This window comes from Prionailurus bengalensis, chromosome E1 (assembly GCF_016509475.1).
Source record: "Prionailurus bengalensis isolate Pbe53 chromosome E1, Fcat_Pben_1.1_paternal_pri, whole genome shotgun sequence".
Taxonomy (NCBI): Eukaryota; Metazoa; Chordata; class Mammalia; order Carnivora; family Felidae; genus Prionailurus; species Prionailurus bengalensis.
The window spans coordinates 17826074-17838639 of NC_057347.1; the positions used below are offsets into that span (position 1 = coordinate 17826074).

Here is a 12566-nt window from a genome sequence, read left to right on the forward strand (position 1 = left end):
TTTTTTTTCCAACGTTTATTTATTTTTGGGACAGAGAGAGACAGAGCATGAACGGGGGAGGGGCAGAGAGAGAGGGAGACACAGAATCGGAAACCGGCTCCAGGCTCTGAGCCATCAGCCCGGAGCCTGACACGGGGCTCGAACTCCCGGACCATGAGATCGTGACCTGGCTGAAGTCGGACGCTTAACCGACTGCGCCACCCAAGCGCCCCCAATTATTCTCTTTTCTATATAGACAGTTCCTCTCTGTACTATATTCCTCTCATCAGCATTTAAAAATTTTTTAATGTTTATTTTTATTTTTGAGACAGAGAGAGACAGAGCATGAGCAGGGAAGGGGCAGAGAGAGAGGGAGACACAGAATCTGAAGCAGGCTCCAGGCTCTGAGCTGTCAGCAGAGAGCCAGACGCGGGGCTTGAACTTATCAACTGCAACATCATGACTTGAGCCAAACAAAGTCAGACGCTCAACCGACTGAGCCACCCAGGCGCCACTCCTCTCATCAGCATTTATTTTTAAAATGCTTAATCTCAAAATAAATAAGTAAAAATAAAATAAAATGCTTAATCTCAGGTGCCTGAATGGCTCAGTTAGTTGAGCATCTGACTTTGGCTCAGGTCATGATCTCATGGTTCATGAGTTTGAGCCCTGCATCAGGCTCTGCACTGATGACAGCGGGAGCCTGCTTGGAATATTCTCTCTCTCTCTCTCTCTCTTGGAATATTCTCTCTCCCTCTCTCTCTGCCCCTCCCCTGCTTGCACTCTTTTTCTCTCTCAAAAGCAAATAAACATTTAAAAATGCCTAATCTCTTCCATTTGAAAAGCAAAAACCCCAAACTCCCCTCATCTGAAGTCCTTTTCTTTTTTTGGGGGGGGGGGGGACAGAGAGAGACTGAGCATGAACGGGGGAGGGGCAGAGAGAGAGAGGGAGACACAGAATCGGAAGCAGGCTCCAGGCTCCGAGCCATCAGCCCAGAGCCCGACGCGGGGCTCGAACTCCCGGACCGCGAGATCGTGACCTGGCTGAAGTCGGACGCTTAACCGACTGCGCCACCCAGGCGCCCCTGGAAGTCCTTTTCTAACTAGGTTTCATTGTGTGTTTCTCACTAAGATAATACAGTGAAGATGGTGGAGAGACACAGATGGATTTTAGAGATTTAAGGAGGTAGCAATTGAAGGATGTGATTAACACCCCTCAATGGCTTCCTATTACAACTAGATTCATCCAATGTCCTTGCATACATTGAGCCCTGCTTCTACTCTCAAGGCTGCCAGCACATTAGCTTTCTTTCCATCTTTTGAATATACCAAGCTCATTTCTGCCCCAGGGCCTTTCTATCTGCTACTCCTGCCTTCTCTGTTCTTCTAGATTTGGCTTCTGCCCCCTATTGAGGTCTCAACTTAAATGTCACCTCCTCATAGTATTTATCACTACCTGCAACGATCCTATTTCAAAGCCTGAAATGCTCTATGAGCCTCATTACGAGTCTTCACAGTCTCACCAACCTCTCATGGCCCCAATCTGAACAAGTCACTCCTTTGCTTCACTGCCCTCAGAATAAAGTACAAACTAACTTGGCTGTAACTGACTTTGCTGATCTCATCTCTCACTTTCTCTCTTTTAAAGTTTATTTTTTTTAGTAATCCCTACACCCATCGTGGAGCTTGAGCTCACAACCCTTAGAGCAAGAGCTACACACTCTTCCAACTGAGCCAGCCAAGCGCCTCCACCAGTCTCGTCTCTGGTCGTTCCTCTTTTTCAGCTCAACTGAAAAATTTCCAGTCCCCCAATTGCCTGGTAGTCTTTCTCACCTCCAGGTCTCCCCAGAGGCTGTTCCTTCCATGACTGGTTAAATTCTCTCTTAGGACCCTTTTTTTCCCCTCTTGTGATAAGGCAGTTTATAATAGAGTGATTGAGCACAAAGATTGTATTTCTGGGTTTGATTCTCAGGTCCATTATTTACTGTGTGCCCCAGGGCAATGCCCCAAGGCAGGTAACTTCTCTCTTCTTCAGTTTCCTCATCTATAAAATGGGGATAATCATAGTACCCTCATAGGGTTGTTGTGATGATTAAAAGAATTCACATGTATAAAGGACTCGGAACAGTGCTCGGCACATAGTAAATGTTATTCAAGTATTTGATGTTTTTATTATATGCCCCCTTCTAGACTCTAAGCTCTATGAGGACAAAGATTCCAGCAGGAGACTGACTGTGGTGATAGAGTTTAGGAAAGTCCAGTTCCCAGAAGATTCGGGGTCAGCTTTGGCCTTCTTTTTAGTATTCCATTCATCAGAACATAGTGTCAATATCAATTCTTCCTCTTTTCTGGCTCTGCAATTCCCCCATGGTGCCAAATGTGCTCATTCCAAAGGGTAATATTTTTGCAAGTAATGACAACTATTCTAAGTTAGGAGCTAGCCTCTGGAATTAGTCCTGGGCCCCACCACCCTACTCTTGTCACCAGTTACATTTTACTGTATGTAGGGTCGAGAGATGGGAGGCAGTTCATACACGAGGCATGCACTTTTGTGTAGATCTGCTTTTCTAGGGACGGATTACGCTAATCTATATACTTTTCCCACAGCAACATATAGGTATGTACGTAAAAGTTACATGCATCTGATGAGAAAAACATCCTCAAACTCCTAGGTGCTAGAGCGAGTGACCTCATTTCTTAGTGACTTGAGCATTCCATTGTATGCATTTTAAATGAGTAATCTGTAATTAGAAATATTAGTGGCACTCCAGTTTCAGCATCCTCAAACTTTACTCTAGGGCCTATTCTTGCTTCTTTCCAAAGAAGGAAAAAATTTCCTTAGTCTTAGATTAGGACTTTAAATATTCATATCAGATCCTGGGATCAGGAGTAGCTTTTCTTTCTCCAGAAGTACAGAGAATTTAACGCCTTTCACAGAAAGAATGGAACTGCTTTCCTCCTCTTCCCCCCTTCTCTTCCTTGATTTTGTGTTTTTGTTTGTTTGTTTGTTTGTTTTTTGCCTGACATTATATCTTGGTCCCTATCTCTGCAAACTCTGGGCTATAGAGGTACGACTGGGCTAGAGGTGGGATGAGGGTCATGGTGATAAGGAGAGAGTTTAGTTCTGTATCTCCTCTTCCCTTCTACTGCAGTGCATTGCCCTCATCTGTCAAATCTGTACTGCTGAATTTCCAAGATTCAACTGAGCCTAGTATTTTTTTTTTTCTTTTTAGGTTTGCTTATTTATTTTCAGAGAGAGAGAGAGAGCGAGAGCAGCAGAGGGCCAGAGAGAGAATCCCAAGCAAGCTGTCAGCAAGGAGCCCGCGCTGGGCTCGAACTCATGAATAGTGAGATCATGACCAGAGCTGAGATCAAGAGTCCAACGCTTAAGGACTGAGCCACCCAGGCGCCCCTAACCTAGTTTCTTGTTCCACTATGCCAAGGCAGCACAGTGGTCTAGGGGCTGATGGTTGGGTCTCCATGGGCTAAAGGTCTAGTTTTTGTTTACCAGTTTGCAAAAGGGCCAGGCTCTGTAGTGAGAGCTGTAAAGTAAGAAACTATAGGCCTACAAGTTCCTCGATGGCACATATGAGATGCCCAGAACATTTCTGTCCAATAAACAGTATGCCCTTGATAAACAGACTGAACTTTGCAGTGTCCCAAAGAAGTTTAAGTGCCGCCTTGACAAGATCCCCAGGGGCTTCTGAGCACCTCCTGGCCAGTAGTGTATTCTGGGATGTCAAAATTACCTCTTACACAATTACATCCAATGTATTCTAGATGTGATCGTCTTTTTGAAAGAGAGCCAAGTTCATTATCAGTCACCTCACAGCACCTGCATTCGGGCCTTTTAAGTGCAAGTAGGATCCAGAATCCTGGAAGTGTCATTAAGTCTATGATCGAGGTCCAAGCGTTTAGTAACCCTAGGCAAGGTAACCCAGTGGCCTTGGACCTAAGGGCGGCCATCGAAGCCTGAAAGCCTAATCGGTCCTCGAAGCCAGCGGCCATGTCCACCTGAGACTCAGGGGTGCAGAGCATCAGGCACTGAAGAAGACGCCTCGGCTCCGGCTACGCATGCGCGGGCGTCCATAGAGGGCCCCGGTAATCCAGGCTGCGCATGCGCAAGAGCGGCTCCCGGCTAGTCCCGACGGCGGCGGCGGCTACTGAGGGGCCGGGGCGTGGAGTAGCGGTGGCGGCGGCGGGCAGCAACGGAGCAGCCATGAGGGCCGGGCCCAGTCACCGACAGTGAGTGATGGTGGAAGAGGGGTGGGCGGCCGGAGAGAAGAGGGGTGGCTTGGTGGAGGGATACCTCGACTTGGTGAGGGGGGGGGTGGGCTCTGCCTGTCGGAGGCGAAGGGGCGTGGGGGAGGGACAGTTTGAGGTGATGATGGGAGAATTTGGGGCATAGGTGGCCGGATCGCCAGCGCCAGGGCTGGACCGCTTGGCGGAGGGAAGGAGGTGAGTGCGGCAGAGTGAAGGAGCCCACGGCAGGGGCAGTGTCCCGCGCTTCCCCGTTTGTCATCGTCCCTTCCCCCAGGAGCTTTCGGTCGCCTCTCCCTTTCCGCTTCTTTCAGAGAATGGTCGCGGGGGGAGGGTGGTGGAGGATGAAAGCCTTGCTGGAGCTGAAGAAGCTAACTCTGATCCAGGCAGGGAAGGCCGGTCGCCTAGAGTCATGGGCTTTTCTGGGCGGAGGATGGGAGTCAGGAGCCCTCTGTTTAAAGCTGGGAGGGGTCTAGGGAAGAAAGCTAGGGACTTAGAGTCTGACAGGTTCGAAACCACGTCCACCATTGATAAAGCTGATAGATAACCTTGGGCAGGTCCTACTTAACCTTTCTGAACCTCTGAAAGATGTAGTGCTTCGGTGGGCTATTATTGCAAGCATCAATGTACGTGATTGAAATTGTGCACGAAAATTGTAAATTGGAGGTACTATACCGATGGTACTATTGTCACCAACAATATTACTGGATTTTAGACCTTACCGTTATTAGTAGAGTGATTGATTTCTTTGTCAAGGCGAAGCATATTGTTTGTAAAACCTCAATAGGCACATATGTGCGTTTTACGTAGGCACAGTAGATCATGTGCAAAAATACCAGTTTGTGATGTGACTAATTAGCCATCAGACTTGTGTAGGAAAAATACCATACTCTTGGGCATTTTTACAAATGGTGTGTAGCTCCTTACTCAAAAGGAAGAAATAAGAGAAATTAGCCAATCTGTTAAATGCTTTGTGAACATAGCTCACTCAGGTTCCTTGTCTTGTATGTAACACAGTTGGTACTAATGTGCTTTATTAGGAGTCGAGAAAACTAGTTTGAGACAAGCTGGGAGGGCTGCACAAAGAGGGGTGTGCAAATACAATTTGCTATTTTTGAATTGGATAAAAGTTTTCTTTTGCGAGGGAGTCTCTGGTTGCCCCAAGGGCCGTGTCTCGGTTTTGGAGGTCAGATAAGCATACAGCAGCTTTGCAGCCCCACTTTTTTGTTACGCTGCCTGTGGAACCTCCAGGGTGGAGTGTCTCTGAGAGAAAGACAGAAGCAGCTGTCCAAGAGGTGGCTGGTTCTTTTCTGAGAGGCTGAAGGAGCACTCCTGAGGCTTTGTTGCTGTTCTTGTTGTTATTTAGGGTAGACAAAGCAGAGGACAGAGTTAAACTGTGTGCTTCTAGAGAGAGAAAATGGCTTTCTAGCCACAGCTTTTGAAAGACGTGAAACTTCTTTCAAAAGGACAGAATGAGATGGATGCTTCAGCTTTGCTGGCCCTAAAGATGAAGAGCGTGAAATAGCGAGGCCTTTTGGAAATTAGTGAGTGATTTGTCTTTCATCTGAGCAAAGGTAGGGAGTGGCTGTACTAGGTCCTTGAAGATTCACAGATAAGAACAGTGAATTATTTTATAGGAATGGGGGAAATGAACCCTAGTTGTCGTTAACTTCTCCATCTGGTAAAACGTGTTTTACCTCTTTTTCTTGGAAATATACAGTGATATATCATTTTTAATTTTTTGCTCTAGTTCCTTGGCTCTCCCAATAACTGCCCATAACCCCAATTCTTCTTCTTTTTTTTTAAATTTTTTAATGTTTATTTTTTTATTACATTTATTTATTTTTGAGAGACATAGAGAGACAGAGCACAAGTGGGCGAGGGGCAGAGAGAGAAGGAGACACAAAATCTGAAGCAGGCTCCAGGTCCGAGCTGTCGGTACGGAGCCCTATGTGGGGCTCGAATCCACGGACTGTGAGATCATAACCTGAGCCAAAGTTGGACACTTAACTCACTGAGCCACCCAGGTGCCTCCAACGATTGTTCTTTTTTAGAGGATAGTTTTGAAAGAAAGCGCTTGTTACTGTTGTCATAGGGCATTTACAGAATACAAATTTATTTTGTCTTTGCTCACCAGATGGAACCTGAAGTAGAGGTATAAAAGTAGAGCTGGCTTAGTTGTCCTATTTTATTTTAATAATTGGACATTTATTTCTAATTTTGTAATGTGTTTTTCCCTCTACTGAAAATTTCCATTGGTTCAAATGAGTCCCTAATGCCATTCATGTCATGTTAAAATGATAGAGGCTTGTTCAGTTGTGATGAGAATTTCCTGTCCTCTCTATTCTTTTTCCTATTTGTGGTTATTTTTATGTGGTGGATGACTTACCAAATGGAGAGTCTTCCCTTGGGAGAGACGGCGTGGTCAGTGCCTTGATTACCTGTTGTTGGAGCAGTCTATCTAAAGTGGGGATGTAAGGACTACTCATGAATCTCTGACACAGCAAGGGCTAAGAAAAAAAAAAAAGGAATTAAAGGTTACTAGCTCATTTTTATTATGATAAAATGAATAATTTTTTAAAAAGTATCTTCTGTCTCAGAGGAAAACTTTTTTTTTTTTAAGTTTATTTATTTGTGTGTGTGGGGGGTGGGAGGGTGGTGGTGGGGAGAGGGAGTCCCAAGCAGGCAGCACAGAGCCAGATGCAGGACTTGAACCCACGAAGCTGAGATCATGACCTGAGCCAAAATCAGGAGTCAGACGCCCAACCGACTGAGCCACCCAGGTGCCCTCAGGGAAAACATTTTAAAACAGTCTACTTAAAGACAACATTATGGTGTTAAAAAAATAATAAAAAATAAAAACAAAATTATGTGTTTTTACCTTTTTTTCTTTGAATATTTGCTTATGAACAGAACCTTTGTTCCTTTAGAACCCTTTGGATCTGGCCACCCATTCCTTAACTGAAGTCTTTTGTGATCTTTTCACAGCTGCTAATAATTGAGTACAAAGGTTTTTGTTGTTTATGTTTTTGTTTTTTTGTCCTTTGTTTGGTTCTTGATAGAGCGCTAAAAACTTTAAAAAGGGGCTATATGGGAAGATGCTGAAAAGTAAAAGAGAAGAGCAGATTTAACTTAGTGAATTTGTAGGTTGTTCTGATGTTTGGAGGGTAAAGGATTCAAGAATGGATATATGATTCAGAGTAGCCTCCAGAGGCCAGGTTTTGCTTACCTGTGTTTAGCACAGTACATAGTTGGCCTGGAGTAATTGCTTGTTAAATATTTGCTGAATGGAAAAATGATAAACAATATAAAACATAATCAGCAAAGATGAGTTCAGATCTTCTGGAACTTTGTGTGTCTTTGAATGAGCTTCCCTATGTTTCTTTACCTCAGTTTCTTCATCTATAATAACTGTACTTCCTGCACAGGTTGTTGTGAGGGTTAAATGTGCTTAATACATGTAAAATGTTTACAATACTACTTAAGACTTAGCAAATGCTAAATAAATAACTATCTAACTAGTGTTTGTTGGATGCACCCTCTTTTTGTGCTCAAATCTATGCTGGTCAAAGATGTTTGTCATATAGCCCCGACCCTCTCAGTTCACAGTTTGGCCTAGGAAACAGATGTATACAAAGTAATTATTATAGAATGTAATACTTTATTTCATCAGCTCTGTGTTGCTAATGATTGTAAGGCTCACAATTACTTTACATGCAAGGAAGAAAGAAGAAATGTTAAGAAAGACTGGCATGCTATCAGTTGTAAGATATGTCCTATTTTCAGAGAAATGTGGAGGGGAAAGTATGTCTTACAATTGATGAAATACATTAAGCGCTCTACTAGAGGGAGGTACAACTTGTGAGAGTTGATGGATGGCTGGGTACAGGTATTGTCAGTAAAGACCCTTTGCATAACAGGCATGATACACCCTCATAGATGGACGAGGAAGATAGGGCATTACAAGCAGACAGTAAAGTCTGAAAATGTGAAGGGGAGGGCATTATTGATGTGTACCACCATATCAGGACAAGCAGGAGAAGGAAATGAGCTAAGTATTTGGCAGAGTAACATTGTATAATGCAGCAGAGCAGGACAGGAAGCTTGGAACATTTTCAGAAAAGACATGAGCCTCATTCTTGAATTTCAACTCCTAAAATGTAATAGCAACTCCAAAAAGATGATACTAATATAATAAAGTGGAAAGTGAGAGTAGTGTGAGAAGCAAAGTGGCCAGGGGAAGGGTTGAAGCTTCACAGCTGACCAGAGTGGGGATAAGTGTGAAGTCACTCTGCTCATGGTGAGAGGTGAATGCTTTCTCAGCAGAGAAGTGTTTAGTATCTATTTCTGTCTTTTCACTGCCTATCAAGGTCTTGGTTATGTCCCTTTTAGAGCTTTGTAACTTAGAGTGAAAGGAAGTACAACTCAAGTGGAAAAATGCTCAATTTTCTTTATGAAAAATGCATTTATTTTTATTTTGTTATTTATTTATTAAAATTTTTTTTAATGTTTATTTATTTTTGACAGAGAGAGAGAGACAGAGCTTGAGTGGGGGAGGGGCAGAGAGAGAGGGAGACACAGAATCCGAAGCAGGCTCCTGGCTCTGAGCTGTCAGCACGGAACCTAATGTGGGGCTCGAACTCACAAACTATGAGATCATGGCCTGAGCCGAAGTCGGACGCTCAACTGACTGAGCCACCCAGGCACCCTTATTATTTATTTATTTTTAAGTATCATTTATTTAATCTCTGCTCCCAACATGGAGCTTGAACTCATGACCCTGAGATCAAGAGTCTCATGTTCTTCCAACTGAGTCAGCCAGGTACCCCTAAAAATCCATTTACTACAAGGAGGATAATAAATGATCAGAATTAAGGTTCAGTTATCAAATGATGGCTTAGTATTATAGCACTGGATTGTACTGTTTCATGGGAAAATATAGGTCATTGAAGGAGGGATTTAAAAGACTCAGTTACTAATTTTCTTTTTTTTTTTAATTTCTTAAGTTTATTATTATTTTTTTAGCATTTATTTATTTTTGAGAGACACAGCGTGAGCGGGGTTGGGGCAGAGAGAGAGGGAGACACAGAATCTGAAGCAAGCTTCAGGGTCCAAGCTGTCAGCACAGAACCCAACATAGGACTTGAATCCACGAACTGTGAGATCGTGACCTGAGCCGAAGTCAGACACTTAACCAGCTGAGCCACCCAGGTGCCCCAAGACTCATTTACTAATTTTCTGGCAACCAGCCCTGAAGCTAGTGGGAGAAAGTATGAAAAACTAGAAATAGCATAAGCACAAATTTTTCTAGTGTTTTTTCATCAGTAAACCAAAGTTAGGTTTGACTCTCTTAAGCTTTTTGGTCTCTGGTCTCATTAGAAAATGAGTTGGTCCTTTCAGCAGTCAGCAGACATTTAAGTGCCTATTGTGTGTTAGGAATTGTGCTAGGCACTGAAATTAAAATATGAATGACATAATCTTTGTTAAGGAGTGCACTTTTATTTTTTTAGCTTTTTAAATTTATTTATTTTTTTAATTTTTTTTTTTTCTCAGCGTTTTTATTTATTTTTGGGACAGAGACAGAGCATGAACGGGGGAGGGGCAGCGAGAGAGGGAGACACAGAATCGGAAACAGGCTCCAGGCTCTGAGCCATCAGCCCAGAGCCCGACGCGGGGCTCGAACTCACGGACCGCGAGATCGTGACCTGGCTGAAGTCGGACGCTTAACCGACTGCGCCACCCAGGCGCCCCAGCTTTTTTAATTTAGAGAGAGTGTGTTTCCTTGCAAGTTGGGGAGAGGGGGAGGGGCTTTTTTTTTTGTTAAGAATTTTTAAGTTTATTTTGAAAGAGTGAAAGATCGGGGGAGGGGCAGAGAGAGGGAGGGAGGGAATCCCAAGCAGGCTCCATACTGTCAGTATGGAGCCCGATGTGTGGCTCAGATTCAGGAACCAAGAGATCATGGCCTCAGCCAAGGTCAAGAGTCAGACAGCTTAACTGACTGGGCCACCCAGGTCCCCCAGGAAAGAGAGAATCTTAAGCAGGCTGCATGCTTAGTGCGGAGCTGGACGCAGGGCTGGATCCCATGATCCTGGATCATGACCTGAGCCAGAATCAAGAGTTGGACGCTCAACTGACTGAGCCACCCATGTGCCCCTGAACTTTTTTTTTTTTTTAAGTTTATTTATGTATTTTGAGAGAGAGAGGGAGGGAGAGAATCCCAAGCAGGCTCCAGGCTGTCAGCACAGAGCCAGATGCAGGGCTCGAACTCACTAACCGTGAGATCATGACCTGAGTTGAAACCGAGTCAGATGCTTAACTGACTGAGCCACCCAGGTGCATTCTTTTATTTTATTTTATTTTTATTTATTTTTTTAAGTAGCCTCTATGCTCATCACTCATCATGGGGTTTGAACTCATGATGCCAAGATCGAGTTGCATGTGAGACAGGCACCCCTAAAGAATGCACATTTAAAAAAAAGATTTCATTTAATTTGTTTATGTATATATTTAAAGTTTATTTTTTTAGTAATCTCTATACCCAACCTGGGGCTCAAACTCACAACCCTGAGATCAAGAGTTGCATGCTTTACCAACTAAACCATCCAGGTGCCCCAAGAGTACACATTTTGTTTTTTTAATATTATTTTTGAGAGAGAGAGAGAGAGGGAGAGAGTGCGTACACGTGTGTGCACATGGGGAAGGGACAGAGAGAGAAGGAGACATAGAATCCAACACAGGGTCCAGACTCTGAGCCGTCAGCACAGAGCCCAACGGCCTTGAACCCTGAACAGCAAGATGATGACATGAGCTGAAGTGGATGCTTAACCGACTGAGCTATCCAGGCACCCCAAGAATGCACATTTTAATTGGAGACTAATACAAATAATTATGAATTAGTACAGTAAGTTCAATCATAGAGATCTGTACTAAGTGCTATGGGAGCACAGGTTCTGTGGGGTGGGGTGAGGGGAAGGTTGGACAACGCTTGCTAGAGAAAGAGTCAGTTGGGTCTTAAAGGATGAATATAATTTGGCTATCTCAACAAAAAAAGATTGGAGAGGGTAGTGTTTCAAATACAGAGAACAGCTTGCACAAGGGTAGAGAGTATATGAGTATGGACCTGTGGGCCAGTGGTTTAATGTGGCTAGATCATGGGGCATGAGGAAGAAATGGAAGGAAGTGAGGTGAAAGATGAGTTGGAGCCCAGTTGTAGATGGCCTTGGTGAGGGGTCTGAATTTTACTTTGTAAGATAAAATGCCAGGGAGTCATGGGAGAGTTTTGTTTGTTTGTTTGTTTGTTTAAGTCATGGGAGAGTTTTGAGTCAGGTAAGGAACAAGTTTGGATCACTGTTTAAGAAAAGTAACACTGTTGGCAGTATGGAAGTTAGATTTTTTTTTTTTTAAATGTTTATTCATTTTTGAAAGACAGAGAGAAACAGAGCACAAGCAGGGGTGGGGTGGTGAGAAAGGGGGACACAGAATCTAAAGCAGGCTCCAGGCTCTGAGCTGCCAGCACCAGAGCCCGACTTGGGGCTTGAACTCCTGAACTGCGAGATCATGACCTGAGCCGAAGTCGGTTGCTCAACCGACTGAGCCACCCAGGCGCCCCTGGAAGTTAGATTTTAAAGTGTGAAATTGGCTGCTGCGGCGGGGGGGGGGGGGGGGGGGGGGGGGCTAGTTGGTTATGAGACATCTGTGTGATGATCATTTGAGAGAGATTGAGATCTCAGTTACAGTGGTAATGGTGGAATTGTAGACAGGTTAACGAGCTTTTTAGGAGAATCACCAGGAGGGTCTTACTGACTTTATGTTGAGGAGTGGGTAAGGGGGAAGGAGTTGTCAAAGATGGATTTGAAATTGCTTGCTTGGGCAAGTGGATGGTGATATTATTAACCAAGGTAGGGAATACAGGGGTGAGAGGGTGTTACATTTGAGGGACAATGATTTTGGTATATTAGATTTTGAAGTGTCAGGAAAATCTAGGAGCAAATGTCCAATAAGCTTCTGGATATTGGGTCTTGAGTTTAGTAGAAAAGTTTAGAATGAAGATGCAGATCTAGAAATCATTAGGGTATAAGTGATAGTTAAAGTCAGCGTTAATTACTCTGTGAGTCTGAGTTCTAGTTGCTTTATTTGTTGTTTATTCACATCATCTGGAGGGATTGGTTTTATAATAATGTGGCACCAAGTACCTTCTTGATAGTAGTTCATGCAGTGCTAAATCTTTTCTTTATTTTCCCATTATTTATTTATTTATTGAAAAAAAACTTTAAGGTTATTTATTTATTTTGAAAGAGAGTGAACCAGCAGGGGAGGGGCAGAGAGGG

General features: G+C 43.7%; 1 protein-coding gene across 1 annotated transcript in view; it reads left to right on the forward strand.

Annotated features, from left to right (window-relative positions):
* The first annotated feature begins 3967 nt into the window (after nucleotides 1–3967).
* The window catches only part of FAM222B (family with sequence similarity 222 member B), a 76574-nt gene continuing 67975 nt past the window's right edge, over nucleotides 3968–12566 (forward strand). Inside the window, exon 1 of the mRNA XM_043583548.1 lies at nucleotides 3968–4224. The gene's annotated coding sequence lies outside the window, so the exon portion shown is untranslated. The remainder of the gene's footprint in view (nucleotides 4225–12566) is intronic.